This window comes from Tiliqua scincoides, chromosome 5, assembly GCF_035046505.1.
Source record: "Tiliqua scincoides isolate rTilSci1 chromosome 5, rTilSci1.hap2, whole genome shotgun sequence".
Lineage (NCBI taxonomy): Eukaryota > Metazoa > Chordata > Lepidosauria > Squamata > Scincidae > Tiliqua > Tiliqua scincoides.
This window is the reverse complement of record NC_089825.1, coordinates 117,294,793-117,309,565: the sequence shown is the minus strand read 5'-3', so window position 1 is coordinate 117,309,565 and position 14,773 is coordinate 117,294,793.

The following is a 14,773-nucleotide window of genomic DNA, read 5'->3' as shown; positions in this document are numbered from 1 at the left end:
GTTCCAGGATTAGGTTAGGATTGGGCTGTCTGTTAAATAATAAATTCAATCTGTTTAACCATTTCTGAATGAAATGCATGCAGGTTTACAGCAAGCAATGACGGAAAACCTGGAGCATCAACTGTTTCATCAATGTATAAAATGTCTGCATCATAGTATTTATAGAGGCTCCTATTCACAGGAAAAAAAAAAAAAAAAACTTGGCTTGTCATGGATGAAACTTATTTCACACTCAGCACAGGAATTCTTCCTGGACTTGCCAACAACACCCTCCTACCTGATTAAACCATCTGTGCCATGTGAGGACATCCTCATTGATGGTGAAAGCCTGGTCTGGAGGAGCCTGGGGATCCATTATCCCAACTTTAACTCTATGAAAGGATTGGTTGGAGGAAATAATCCAGTTGATGATATCAAATCCAGCAATTAATACCCCATTTTGGTCAAAAGTAACTTTGTCTCCTGCACTGTTGTTAAATGAGACGATTCTCAGAAGCTAGATAGAAAACGGAAAGTCAAGGGTATAGAAAGACTGCACTTGGAGATGATCATTTATGTACTTCTTTTACTTATATCTAGGGATAGTCTAAATTGGTAAAAATGAAATACCAAACAAAACAAAAGTTGGGCTTATCAAACAACAAAATGCAATATCCTGCTCAATTAATGAACTAACATTGATATGTACCTATGAAAGTGGCTGCAGAGCGTCTGTGAATTCTCCCAAGTACTTCTGACTGTGTGACTCAGAGCCCAATCCTGAGGTCCTTGGCATGGTCCTTACGGCACGTTTGTGTGGTTTACTGCTGGGTTCCTGCCGGAACTAGCCCAGCGCCAACTGGCGCTGGGCTTGCACCCAGTGGTTGCCAAGTTCCCCAGCTCTGTGGTCCCCCAGACTGCTGGGCTGTGGAACGGGAGGCAGTGGCGTGGCCGGGGGCATGGGGCAGGCATTCCGAGGAGGGGGGAGCATGGCCGGGGGTGTCGGGGTGGTGTGTCGGGGGCGTGGGAGAGGCGGATCCACAGAGCTGTGCTCGGCAGGATCCAAGGCGCTCGTGCAGGGCTGCTCACCCTTCAGGAGCACCTTTACTTTAGAGGTGACTTTTGGTTGCCGCTAAAGTGAGTAGCCTCATTGCGGGGCTGCTTCCCTTACTCGGGGGAAGGGGATGAACGTCCCCTTCTCCCAAGGAGCCTCCCGTGGTAGTGCAGGAGGCACAGGAACTTGCGGCAGCCCTCTGTGGAGCTGCCGGGTTCGGGAGCTCCGGGCAGCTCAGGAATGGGCTGCCCGCCATTTCTGCCCAATGTTGCATATACACAACAGAGATCAAATGCGTACGCCTGTGGACTGGACAACTATGGGCTAAGCCCCTGACTTGCTCACAGCTCTGTTGCTTTCACTGGCTGTAAAGTCTTCTGAGAATGCTCAGAAGCTGCCAAGCAGTGGTGTAGCTAATGAATGTGTAGCCCAGTGCAGAGCTCAAAATGAGACCCCGGAAATGATGTCACAACCAGAAGTAACATTACACCCAGGCTTTTTAAAAAGTGCAAATTGGGGGAAACCAGCCTCCTCCATATTAACACCGTATTGGTTCCATGCAGTATCATAACATCACATTGGCTCTCAGAACAGTCTCATAGTTCCGTTTTGAGTTTAAAAAATCCACTTTTTGTTCCCTAAGGCAGTTGTGTTTTCATTTTCTGGTTAATTGGCCATAACGTTTGATAGCATACAGATATTCTGATGTGGTTGGATTCATTGCATTCTGCATTGCACTGCCTTTCCAGTGATATATAACATGATGGTATTATTCATATATTTTCACAATTTTGGCCACTACTCAGTGGTCAAAGCTCAGCTTGTTGCTCCCCTAAAGCTTGTTGTCTGGTGTGACGGCTACCCCCTGCACTACCTTAGCTACGCCACTGCCGCCAAGAAAAATGCATGGAGCCCTATGGAAAGTGAAACTGAGTGACATGTTTATTCATGTTAACTCATGAGTAGGTGACCGTGCCTTGGTCCATTGGGAAGGACAGGCCGAGAGGAATGCAAGGACACCAGAATGGTCCCAATCTGATGAACCAAAAACATGCGAGAAGGAAGTCCCTCCCTCCAAGCTGATAAGTGTATTGAAAGCTAAGAAAAGTAAAACTGAGCTACGCGTTTGCATTTACTTATGAGTAAACAAATGCTTAATGGTTCCTTGTTATGTTGGTGTTCCCCCCCACTCTTTAAAACCAGTTTGTTTCCATAGCAATTCAACACTTATTATTAAATTTAAAACTATATTACATATAACTGATTAATTATAAGAAGGCTATGCGCTGCCTGCAGGTGTCACTCATAGGAAAAAGGAGAACATTTAAGTTAAGGACACGAGGCTTAAAAGGAGGACATGTCCTGGAAAAAGTGGACATCTGGTCATCCAGTCTTCAGGGGTGTTTATGTGTGTGTTATGCCTGTTTTATTCCTGTGGCTATGCCTGCTGACAGCCACAGGCATAAAAACATATATGCCACCTATACAACAGTGATTACACTCGATAAAAATGCTTTAAAATGGATTAAAACATTAATTTGGAATAAAAACACATAACACCGTTATAACACTGCTTTCAGCCCCCTTTTTAAGGATAGCACCGCTGTCCATGAAAAATAAAACCGTTTTAGACTGCCACTACTTACATCACTTTTTTCCATAGGAATGAATACTTAAAGGGCTTGAGATGCAGCCTATTCTATGGCACAAAGGAATAAACAAACAAACAACAAACCTTTATTAGGCATATAGTTTTACAACTAATATCTCCAGACAGTCAGGTATGAAGGTATATGTTAAAAGAGAGATAAAAAGAAGGGTTAAAACACAACAATTTACTTACAGAGTTGCTCCAAGTTGCTTAGGACCAGCAGCTTAGCCCGCTTCAAGTTGCTCAAATATAAAAAATTAGCAACTGGATGGGTCACTAATTCAGATTCACCCGCCAGCAAAAGTTGTAAAGAGGTGATCTCAGAGAGACCTTTTTTGATTCCTGACAATGAGGGGAGATACTGGTCTCTGAGCACCTGATTGAAAGCACAGTGCAGAACAATGTGTGGAAGAGAGTCTGCCTCTCTGAGGCCACAATTGCAAAATTGTTCTTCCTTTGGGGCATTTCTAAACTTACCAAGTAGGTCTTTAGAAGTCAACACCTTGCAACAGGCTAATGTAAAAGCCCTCCTTGCAAAGGGGCACTCTAAGAAGCTCAGGTACTTTGGTTGTTGACCAAAGGTATTGTTAAGATGGAAATTTAGGGGCAAACATTTTTTTTGTGCTGCAGCCAAAATCTCTTGCCTTTCTATGTCAGTTAGTCTTGTTGTCAAGAGCCTAATAGAAACCTCAAGTGTAGCAGCTCCTTGTAGATCTTCCTCGAGACTCATTTGTCTAATTTTCTCATTGAATAGAGCTAAGCAAGGAGATAACAGCGAGTCAGTCAATAACCCCTTTAAGAATGGGTTTTGGTCAGCCCTGAAGCACACTTTGGCCCAGTATTTTAAGAAACTGGACCAAGCTAGAAACTCCAGCCTAAATTGGCCTGTCTCCAGGCAAAGTGCCGCGAAAGGAACGCAATGCAGTACACCTAAGATCTGATATAGAAAATTAGAATGGATCTTTTCAATCGAGTCATTTAATGCTGGCATCCAAACAGGAATGCCAGACAAAATTTGAGGTGTAACTTTGGCATTAAAAGCCTGAAGAACAGCTGGAATGAATGAGTTACCCCAAGAGAAGAAAAAACGAGTAATAGCCTGAACAGCTAGTTTGGATGAGTTGATTACAGTAAGACGATGGGAAGACCAGAAATGCCAGTAATGAAACCGGAGACCTGTTGTTGGCATCCTTCAGTCTCGGAAGACTATGGTGTCACGCTCTGAATGGTGGTTCTGGAACAGAGTGTCCTCTCCAGTGCGTGAAGCCTGGGTAAAGTAGGTATGGAGGATAGGCTGTTACCCATGCAGCAAATCCCCCTTCTCCACGTCGCTGAAATGGTCCAATGGAAAGGCAGAGGCCAATACGGTTGGTTCCAGCAGCGTCACAGGAGTTGCCAGAGCGTGACTGTGGTCAGCCATGAACTGCCTCAGGGACTCCGGCTCCGGATTTTGCCTCGAGGTTGACTCCTGAAGCCTTTTCCATAACTGGATGTAGCCACAAGGCAGTGGAGGTTTGGGATCAGAGTTTTCCTTCTCTCAGATGAGCTGCCTCCCCAGGCTCACGAGTCCCATCTACCCGGTGGCTGTTCAGTCGCCTCTTACGACAAGTACAGCCAAACTGAGGGCCTATTCTTATCCCCAGCCCCCAGGGGATACCAAGAGACAGGGGAACCGGAGACCAAGATACTGAAATTCCTTGACTTGTTGTATTGATTCACCATTGAAAAACCAAGACTGTGGTTTCCAAGAGTGCCCAAACATCACAATCTTGGACTTTTCATAGTTTAGCTGCAGGGCATTGTTGGTAAAATATTCTATGTAGGCGTTAACCAGCCTCCTTAATCCTAGTTTAGTTCGGGATATCAGGGCCATGTCATCAGCATACAAAAGTAGAGAGATATCCACTGAACCTAATTTGGGGGAATGCGTATCGAAGTTTGCTAGAAAGGGAGCCAGATCGTTAATGAAGAGATTGAACAGGGTGGGAGCAAGAATGCACCCCTGCTTGACCCCCTTGTTGATTGGAATTGGGGCCGAGAGGCCGCCCCTCAGAGATAATTTCACTTGGCAAGAAGTGTTTAAATGAAGGGCATGAATTAATATTAATAGCCTTTTGTCCACTCCCATCTTCTCAAGTTTATCCCAGAATCTATCTCTGTCTATGGAATCAAAGGCCGACTTTAAATCTAAAAAGGCCACATATAGTTGGGATTTATTTTGAGTCCTTTGTTTGGAGATTAGGTGGGATAATACCACACACTGATCAATTGCGGACTTATCTGGCCTAAAACCCGCTTGCTCTGGGCCTCTGATGTTATGGTCAGAAATCCAGGCCGAAAGTTTCTTCAGGAGACGGGAGGCATACATTTTCCCTGCTAGGTCTAAAAGGCTGATTGGCCTGTAGCTGGGGGGAAGTTTTTTATCCCCTCACAAAGGAATATTACTAACACACTGGATAGTGATTGCTGCTTATATGAGGAGGAAAACAGCAAAGGATGTTTGAATCTGTCCATTCTGCACTTCAACCTGAATGTGCTCAGAAACAACATGGGGAACTGGACAAAGGAAGGATGTGGGGAGGCGGTTTGTTTACAGATACGGCCTGCTTTAACACCCAATGCACACTGCTTTGCTACATGAGGAGGCTGATTCCATTACCTGCCACAACTGCCGATTCTGGCGCTTCAGTCCCCTTTCTTCAACAAGGGCTCTATGCGGGAGAATAGACAAGGACATGGCATGTAAAGCACGGGCCACAGCATGGACAGCATTGTAGACACTGTAGCTGTGTCCAAGCATGCTCATTTCAAAGAAAGATCCCGGAAGGCTTCCGAGCTTCTCTTCCCCTGTGCAAATATCTTCATTCACTGTGCCTTGGTCTGAATCTGGGAAGACACAGTTGAATGCGCTTTGCCAGAAACTTCTGATAAAGCCATCTCCATTGGTGCTGGATGGGTTTCTGCCCTCAAGAAACTGGCGGAATCCTTTTGGTGGTTCTTGTTCCTCTTGATCTCTTTGCAAAGTCTCCAAGAAGTTTCTCATTTTCATTCTTGATGTTATACTATATCTTTTCAGTTGATATGTAAAGACTAATCCTTCTGGGAGTAACCATCTATATCTAACATTCTCTCTTCTCAAAAATGATGTAAGAGTCTTATATTGTAATCTCTTTTGTCTTATGCTACATGGTATTTCCCTTAAAATTCTCACAGGATTTCCTCCAGCCGTTAATGTTTTCTCCATCAATGCTTGTTGAACCATATCTCTCACCCTTTTCTGTGTAAACTTCAACATTATTTCTCTTGGTACATTGTGAGCTTTTGCATATACAGATCTGAGTCTATACACTGCATGCAATCCACCTTCTATAAGTTCTGTCTCAAACTCCGTTTGTTCTCCCAACCAATGAATCATCGTTGCTCTGATATCTTCTTGTTTTTCTTCTGGATAGTTCTGAATGCGGAGCATGTACCCTGCCTGTTGAAGTTCCAATAACATAATACTTCTTTCAAGCACTGAATTTCACTGATCAGCAACATCCACACGTTGATTGAGCTGTTCAATCTTTACCTGGTCTTTTTTTGCTTGTTCTTTCATCTTATTGATCTCTTTCTGATTTCTATTGACCTTTTTACGTGTCTCCTTTGCCATCTCATCCATCTCCTTCAGTTTAAATGATAACTAGTCTAGTTTCTCAGTCAAATTTTTATCTAGATTAGAGATCTGGGTTTTCATCTGTCTGGACTCTTCACGGATCTCTCTGAGAACATTCATAATTCCTGCTTGGTCCTCTTTCTTTCTTTCTGTACTCTTCTCAAGGGTTAACATTGTCTGAATGGAAGTACTAGTATTTGGTGAGGCTTTCTGAGCTTTTAAAGATTGTTTCCTAGAATATTCCATTGTACATTAAGATAAATAAAATAGATAGGGCATCCAAAACAATATATCCATACAAAATAAGTTCAGTTACTCTTATACCAATAACTACCACATCAATTCAATAAATGAAAGTCTCATTAAAGCTTACATAGTTGGCAACCTTCAGTCTCGAAAGACTATGGTATCGCGCTCTGAAAGGTGGTTCTGGAACAGCGTCTAGTGTGGCTGAAAAGGCCGATTCGGGAGTGACAATCCCTTCCACACTGGGAGCAAGTGCAGTCTGTCCCTGGCCTGTCTCCCTGGCTATGGGCCTTCCTTCTTTGCCTCTTAGCCTCAGACTGTTGGCCAAGTGTCTCTTCAAACTGGGAAAGGCCATGTTGCACAGCCTGCCTCCAAGTAGGCCGCTCAGAGGCCAGGGTTTCCCACTTGTTGAGGTCCACTCCTAAGGCCTTCAGATCCCTCTTGCAGATGTCCTTGTATCACAGCTGTGGTCTACCTGTAGGGCGCTTTCCTTGCACCAGTTCTCCATAGAGGAGATCCTTTGGGATCCGGCCATCATCCATTCTCACGACATGACTGAGCCAACGCAGGCATCTCTGTTTCAGTAGTGCATACATGCTAGGGATTCCAGCACATTCCAGGACTGTGTTGTTTGGAACTTTGTCCTGCCAGGTGATGCCGAGAATATGTCGGAGGCAGCGCATGTGGAAAGCATTCAGTTTCCTCTCCTGTTGTGAGTGAAGAGTCCATGACTCGCTGCAGTACAGAAGTGTACTCAGGACGCAAGCTCTGTAGACCTGGATCTTGGTATGTTCCGTCAGCTTCTTGTTGGACCAGACTCTCTTTGTGAGTCTGGAAAACGTGGTAGCTGCTTTACCAATGCGTTTGTTTAGCTCGGTATCGAGAGAAAGAGTGTCGGAGATCGTTGAGCCAAGGTACACAAAGTCATGGGCAACCTCCAGTTCATGTGCAGAGATTGTAATGCAGGGAGGTGAGTCCACATCCTGAACCATGACCTGTGTTTTCTTCAGACTGATTGTCAGTCCAAAATCTTGGCAGGCCTTGCTAAAACGATCCATGAGCTGCTGGAGATCTTTGGCAGAGTGGGTAGTGATAGCTGCATCATCGGCAAAGAGGAAGTCACGCAGACATTTCAGCTGGACTTTGGACTTTGCTCTCAGTCTGGAGAGGTTGAAGAGCTTTCCATCTGATCTGGTCTGGAGATACATGCCTTCTGTTGTAGTTCCAAAGGCCTGCTTCAGCAGGACAGCGAAGAAGATCCCAAACAAGGTTGGTGCAAGAACACAGCCTTGCTTCACGCCACTGTGGATGTCAAAGGGGTCTGATGTGGAGCCATCAAAGACAACAGTGCCCTTCATGTCCTTGTGGAAGGATCTGATGATGCTGAGGAGCCTGGGTGGACATCCAATCTTGGGGAGAATCTTGAAGAGGCCATCCCTGCTGACCAGGTCGAAAGCCTTCATGAGATCTATGAAGGCTATAAAGAGTGGCTGTCGTTGTTCCCTGCATTCTCCTGCAGTTGTCTAAGGGAGAATGCCATATCAGTGGTGGACCTGTTGGCTCGGAATCCACACTGTGATTCTGGATAAATGCTCTCTGCAAGTACCTGGAGCCTCTTTAGTGCAACTCGGGCAAACAACTTTCCTACAACGCTAAGGAGAGAGATGCCACCGTAGTTGTTGCAGTCACCCCTGTCGCCTTTGTTCTTGTACAGCGTGATGATGTTTGCATCCCTCATGTCTTGAGGTACTCCACCTTCTCTCCAGCAGAGACAAAGGATTTCATGCAGCTCAGTGATGATGATCTCTTTGCAGCACTTTAGGACTTCAGCAGGGATGCTGTCTTTTCCAGGTGCCTTGCCAAAGGCAAGGGAGTCCAGGGCCACGTGAAGTTCTTCTAGGGTTGGTTCACTGTCAAGCTCCTCCAGCACAGGCAGGCACTCAATGTTGTTCAGCGCTTCTTCGGTGATTACATTTTCTCTGGAATATAGCTCAGAGTAGTGCTGCACCCAGCGTTCCATCTGCTGCGCCCAATCCTGGATGACCTCGCCTGTTGCAGACTTCAGAGGGGCAATTTTCTTCTGTGTTGGACCTAGGGCCTGCTTGATACCATCATACATCCCCTTGATGTTGCCCGTGTCAGCTGCTATCTGTATCTCGGAACAGAGCTGGAGCCAGTAGTCATTAGCACATCTCCTGGCAGTCTGCTGGACTTTGCTGCGAGCACCTCGGAGGACCTGCAGGTTGTGCTCACTGGGACAGGCCTTGTATGCTGCTTGAGCTCTCCTCTTTTCCTCAATGACTGGTGTCAACTCCTCAGAGTGGGCTTCAAACCAGTCTTAAAGCTTACAATATTAAAGCTTACATTACAATATTACAATATTAAAGCTTACATTAAAGCTTACATTAAAGCTTACATTAAATTAAATTAATATTAAAGCTTACATTAAAGCTTACAATATTGATTTCTCAGCATTAACACTCATTAATCTCCAACACAAATAGACAGTCTTTTTAGCATTCCTTCTTCCAGAGTCTTCTTAAAGGAGTCACAAAAAAAAAATAAAAATAAAAATAAAAACCCCACAATATCAAAGTTATATTTTTTCTCCACTAGATGTCTCTCTACTTCATGGTATCCTTATTCGGTGTTTGAAATATCCCTTACAGTCTGTAGATTATTCTTCCTTACTTGTTGATTGCAGCTTAAAAAGACAGCAAGGCCATCTCAGCACGTCGCTCTGAATTTCCCAAAGTTATTATTTCCTTAATTAGTCTTATCTTTAGTCTTTCAAATTATAAATCACAGCATCTTTGATGTGGGTTTCTGAGGGAACGCCAAGCCCATCTCTTCACTTCCTCCTCTCTCCACCAAGAACAAATTCCCTCAGTCTATTAAACAACTGTATCTTCTAAACAACCCGGTCTTCAAAGACATCAAACTGGGAGATTACTCACTCCTTGACTGAAGAATTGAGAAACAGCCCCAAATGTTTTTTTTCCTTCCTTCGGAGCAGCAGTCCCAGTGATAGGGGAAGAAGGAGGGGAGAAACCAGGCTGTCTCTGCCAGAAGTATTGGCAACCTTCAGTCTCGAAAGACTATGGTATCACGCTCTGAAAGGTGGTTCTGGCACAGCGTCTAGTGTGGCTGAAAAGGCCAATCCGGGAGTGACAATCCCTTCCACACCGGGAGCAAGTGCAGTCTGTCCCTGGTCTGTCTCCCTGGCTATGGGCCTGCCAGAAGAGTTCCTTTGATTTGTTGCTATGAAGACAGGCTTTGCCCCGCTCCTGGGGTTGCTTTCCCCAAGAGTTAGCTAGCCTCCAGTCTCAAGCACTTTCCTGGCCTCTCCTAGCCAGAAAAAGCCCCTCCAAATCCTTGGAGGAGTTTACAAACCAGAGGGACCAATGGAGCTCTAAAAGCTGTGTCTTGTTGCCTGGGCTGTAGCTCCTCCCCCTACACCAAAAGATGTAAGTAAGGATAACTATGATCGAGGAAAAAATAAAGAAACTCTAGAGGATACAACATCCTTAGAGAAAGAATCAGAAGTAGGATCGGACCACAGCCTAGAAGATGAAGAAGCAGAAGGGGAAGAGGAAGAGGAAGAGGAAGAGGAGCAGGATGATGAATCTGAAAAGAAACCATTAAAATTAAACAACAAAGATGTCAACCAAGAAGAGAAGTGAAAATAAAAAGGAAAAGTATAGAATGATAGCTTCAGATACCCAACTTGATATTTTATCCATAAATCTTAATGGATTAAACGCACCACAAAAGAGAAAAAGGATTTTTCATCAGTTAGAAAAAGAGCATAAAGATCTAATAGCAATTCAAGAAACACATATATTGAAAAAAGATTGGAAATTTTTACAAAATAAGAAGTTAGGTGAACTATTCTATACAGCAGAAACAAAAAGGAAGAAAAAAGGCTTAGCCTTATATGTTAAACCTTGGTTGAGTCCAAAATTGATCTATACAGATGAAGATGCCAGAATATTGATAGTAGAAATCACATATGCTGAAAAGAAATTATTGGTGGTAAATATATATGCTCCTAATGACTCTCGTGAAATTTTTTTTGAAAAATTACATAGAAAATTGGCTACTCTAAATGAATTTGACTTGATCTTGTTAGGTGATTTTAACTCAACGTTTGACATAAATCTAGACAGATCGGTTAAAAGGAAAAAAAAAGGAGGGAATCTACCTAAATCATTCTTACAAATGGCAGAAGAATTTAATTGATTGATACATGGAGAGTCCAAAATCCAGAGAAAAGGCAATATACTTATTTTTCAACACGACATATAGTATGGTCAAGAATAGATATGTGTTGGATTACAGCAACAACAGAAGCATTTGAAGCAGAAATATTACCAAATACCTTCGCGGATCATAATCCAACTAGTTTAAAATTTAATAGATCTCGGAGGAAAGGGCTCTGGAGATTGATTTTCAACAAATTTTTGAAATTTTTTTCAACAATTATACAAGAAATATAATGTAGATCCGGACCTGCAAACAGATTATTTATTAAAAAACAATATGTTAAAATTGACATCAGAACAGAAACAAATTTTAGATCAAAAAATTTCCATGCAAGAACTATCAGAAGCAATCAAAAGACAGAAAAATCAGAAATCCCCGGCACCAGATGCAATTCCAGCAGAATATTATAAATTATTTGAAGAGATGATACAATTACCATTTAAGAATCTGGATAATGATATATGGGAAACGGGAAATATTCCAGACTCATGGAAAGAAGCTTTAATTACGTTAATACATAAACAAGGCACAGAAAAGAAAGAAATTAGAAATTACAGGCCAATTTCTCTTTTGAATACAGACTACAAGGTTTTTGCATCAATATTGGCTGGAAGATTAAAGAGAGTTCTGCTGCAAATAATACACCAAGATCAAACGGGCTTCTTGCCAAAACGACACTTAAAAGATAATGTGAGAGTTATTATTAATATAATAGAATATTTTGAGGCACACTCAGAGAAAAAATTAGGATTAATTTTCGTAGATGCGCATAAAGCATTTGATAGAGTAAATTGGAACTTTATGATTCAACAAATGTACCAGATGAACTTTGGGCCAAAGTTTATAAGGGTTATAGAGAAGATATATACCAAACAGACTGCAAGAATAAAGATAAATGGGGATATAACAAGAATGATAGAAATTCAGCAGGGAACAAGACAAGGATGTCCTTTATCTCCATTATTGTTTATTTTAACTCTAGAAATATTAAATAATATAGTAAGAAGAGATGAAAGAATTGTGGGAGTGAAGGTCCAAAATGAAGAATTTAAAATTCAAGCTTATGCAGATGATCTCACTTTTATCTTGGAGAATCCAAACCAGTCTTTAAAATATTTGATAGAGAATCTGACAGAATATGGCGAAATGGCAGGATTGAAGATAAATTATGATAAAACAAAAATATTAGTGAAAAATATGAGAAAACAAGAGAAACAGCAACTACAGGAATTTGGTATTAATATCACAAAGAAAGTTAAATATTTGGGAATTACTGCATCAGATAAATGTAGTGAGTTGATGGAAAATAATTATCTAAAGTTAATGATGGAGATTAAGAATGACCTAAAAAGATGGAATGGATTAAATTTATCATTGTTGGGTAGAATAGCAACAGTTAAGTCAAATGTGCTGCCAAGAATATTATTCTTATTTCAGACAATCCCAATTTTATTAAAAAAAGGCTTTCTTTCAAGATTTGAATAAAATGATGGCTAATTTCATTTGGCAAGGGAAAAAAGCTAGAATAAAGATGAAATTATTACAAGATGTTAAAGAACGAGCTGGTTTTGGAATGCCAAATTGGGAAATTTATTACTATGCAGCGGCATTAAATTGGATAAAGGATTGGGCAGAAGCTGAAAAATCTAGAGAGTTAAATTTAGAACTACACAATTTGCAGGTTGGTCCACATGCCTTTTTGATTTATGATAAAGCCAAATATCATAGTTATTTCAAACAACATCTGATAAGAAGAGCATTGTTGTTTGTCTGGGAACAAATCAGATATAAAGTTTACGAGAAGATTCCAAGATGGGTGAAACCGTTAGAAATTGATACTAGACCAATGTGGTTGCGAGGTTCACAGAATGGGAGATATGATGAACTATTAGATGAGAAAGCAGATATGTACTCAAAAGAGGTATTGTGGGAGAAAGGGATTGGACTGGATTGGTTGACGGACTTACAGATTAAAACAAGATGGTTGAAAGATAAAAAAGAAGGAATCTACCCAGAGGAGATGGAATTTGATAAAATATTTTTATCAAATGAGCAAAATTATATCAGAAGGATGTATCAATATTTGTTGAGTATGGAAATGGAAGACGAATCGGTAAAAGAGGTAATGATTATATGGGCAAAAAATATTGGACATAATATAACAATGAATAATTGGGACCAGCTTTGGAAGAGAAATATGAAGATAATTAAGGCAGTAACAATGAAAGAAAACATATACAAAATGTTTTATAGATGGTACCTGTCTCCAGATAGATTAGCAAAAATGTATCCCGGCAAATGCGATAAATGTTGGAAATGTAAAGAGGTGAAAGGTTTTTTTTATCATATGTGGTAGCTTTGCCCAAAGGCCAAAGAATTTCGGGAAAAAATATATAGAACTATTCAAATTATTTTTAATTGTGAAATACATTTCCAACCAGAATTGTTTCTCTTGAACATTTTTCCCGAAAGTTATAATAATGATCCTAGACATATTTTGTTGTATGCAATTATTGCAGCGAGATTGGTCTGTGCTAGATTGTGGAAGAACCCTGTTACTCCCACTGTAGAGATGTGGATTGAGAAATTACATGAGATTGTCGAAATATATGTGTTGACGGAAAGATTGGGAGATGGCGAAATAGAGAGAATACAGAAATTGTGGAAACCATTGTATGAGTGGTTGGATAAACAATAAGTTATTCAAGGATGATAGGTAGGGAAACATAATAGTATCGGCTACAGTTCTGCGATTTCCTGGTGTTTTTCCCCTTGTGTATTACCCTGTACATATATGTTTGTGATTTTTCCTGTACCCATGTCTTAAAGTAAATTAATAAAAGAAAAAAAAGAAAAGAAAAAAATAAAGAAACTGGCGGAATCCTGGTGGGTCATTGGTGTGAATTATGAAGGATATCGCACCATGGAATGCTTCTGCATCCCAAGTCCTTTGATAGGGCTTCAGTACAAACTCTAACTGGGCAGTCATTATGCAAACTTTACCTTATCCTGTACTTGTCACGTGTTCCTGTTCTGACAGATATGGGAACCATCTCAGAAGTGTCATCGCATCGGATTCTCCACAGACAACCACCACATTGGCTTTAGTGCCCATGATTATATCATGTACTTTTACCCCACGTTGCATCCTGTCAGTCATTTCAGAGACAAACGTTATTCGGGGAATTCGTTCTATGAAGGCGAAACAGATGCCTCTCTGGGAAAACAGTGGAACCACCATCTGCACGAATCTCTCTCCATCATCATTTTCCATAGTGAGGAGCCCAATCCAAGTCCAGCTGAAATGAAGAAGTAGGGAGAGAATCCCTGAGTACTGAACCTCTCCCTTGGGGACCATCTGGTAGAAGGGAATTCCTGGTGTTTTAATCTTCATCATTGGAGCAGGGCCATAAATGAGCTAACGAGGAAAGAAAATAATAATAAACTTTATGCAACTTTTTCAAGTATTAAAAACACTACCATCTGTTCCAGCAATTCTTTCAACAACCCTGCACTGAAAGTTATATTCTATTCCTATCTTACAGAGAAGTCTCAGAGGATGGAAGAACCAGGTTTTCCTAGAAATCCTTTAGTGGATTCTGGGTTCAGAAACCCCATTCCTTAACCATTACACTATCCCAGAGATGGCGCCCCCCAAAGTACCACTCACTTGCCTTCGCAGGTTCACCCCCTCTGTGCTAAAAATGAAACAAAGAGAGGGACTTCCTGGTTTTCCAGCAGCATGCAAGTAGCAAGTCAAACAGAGGAACAGTCTTCTTGCTTGAGAAGGCAGATCACTGCAGTTTGCACTTGCAGCCAGTGGGGGAAGTGGCAGCAGCTTATTCAGGGTCCAAGTTATCCTGTATCTGCTCTCCTTGGAGCTCTCAAAATGTGCCACGGATACAACCCACATCAGCTAGCC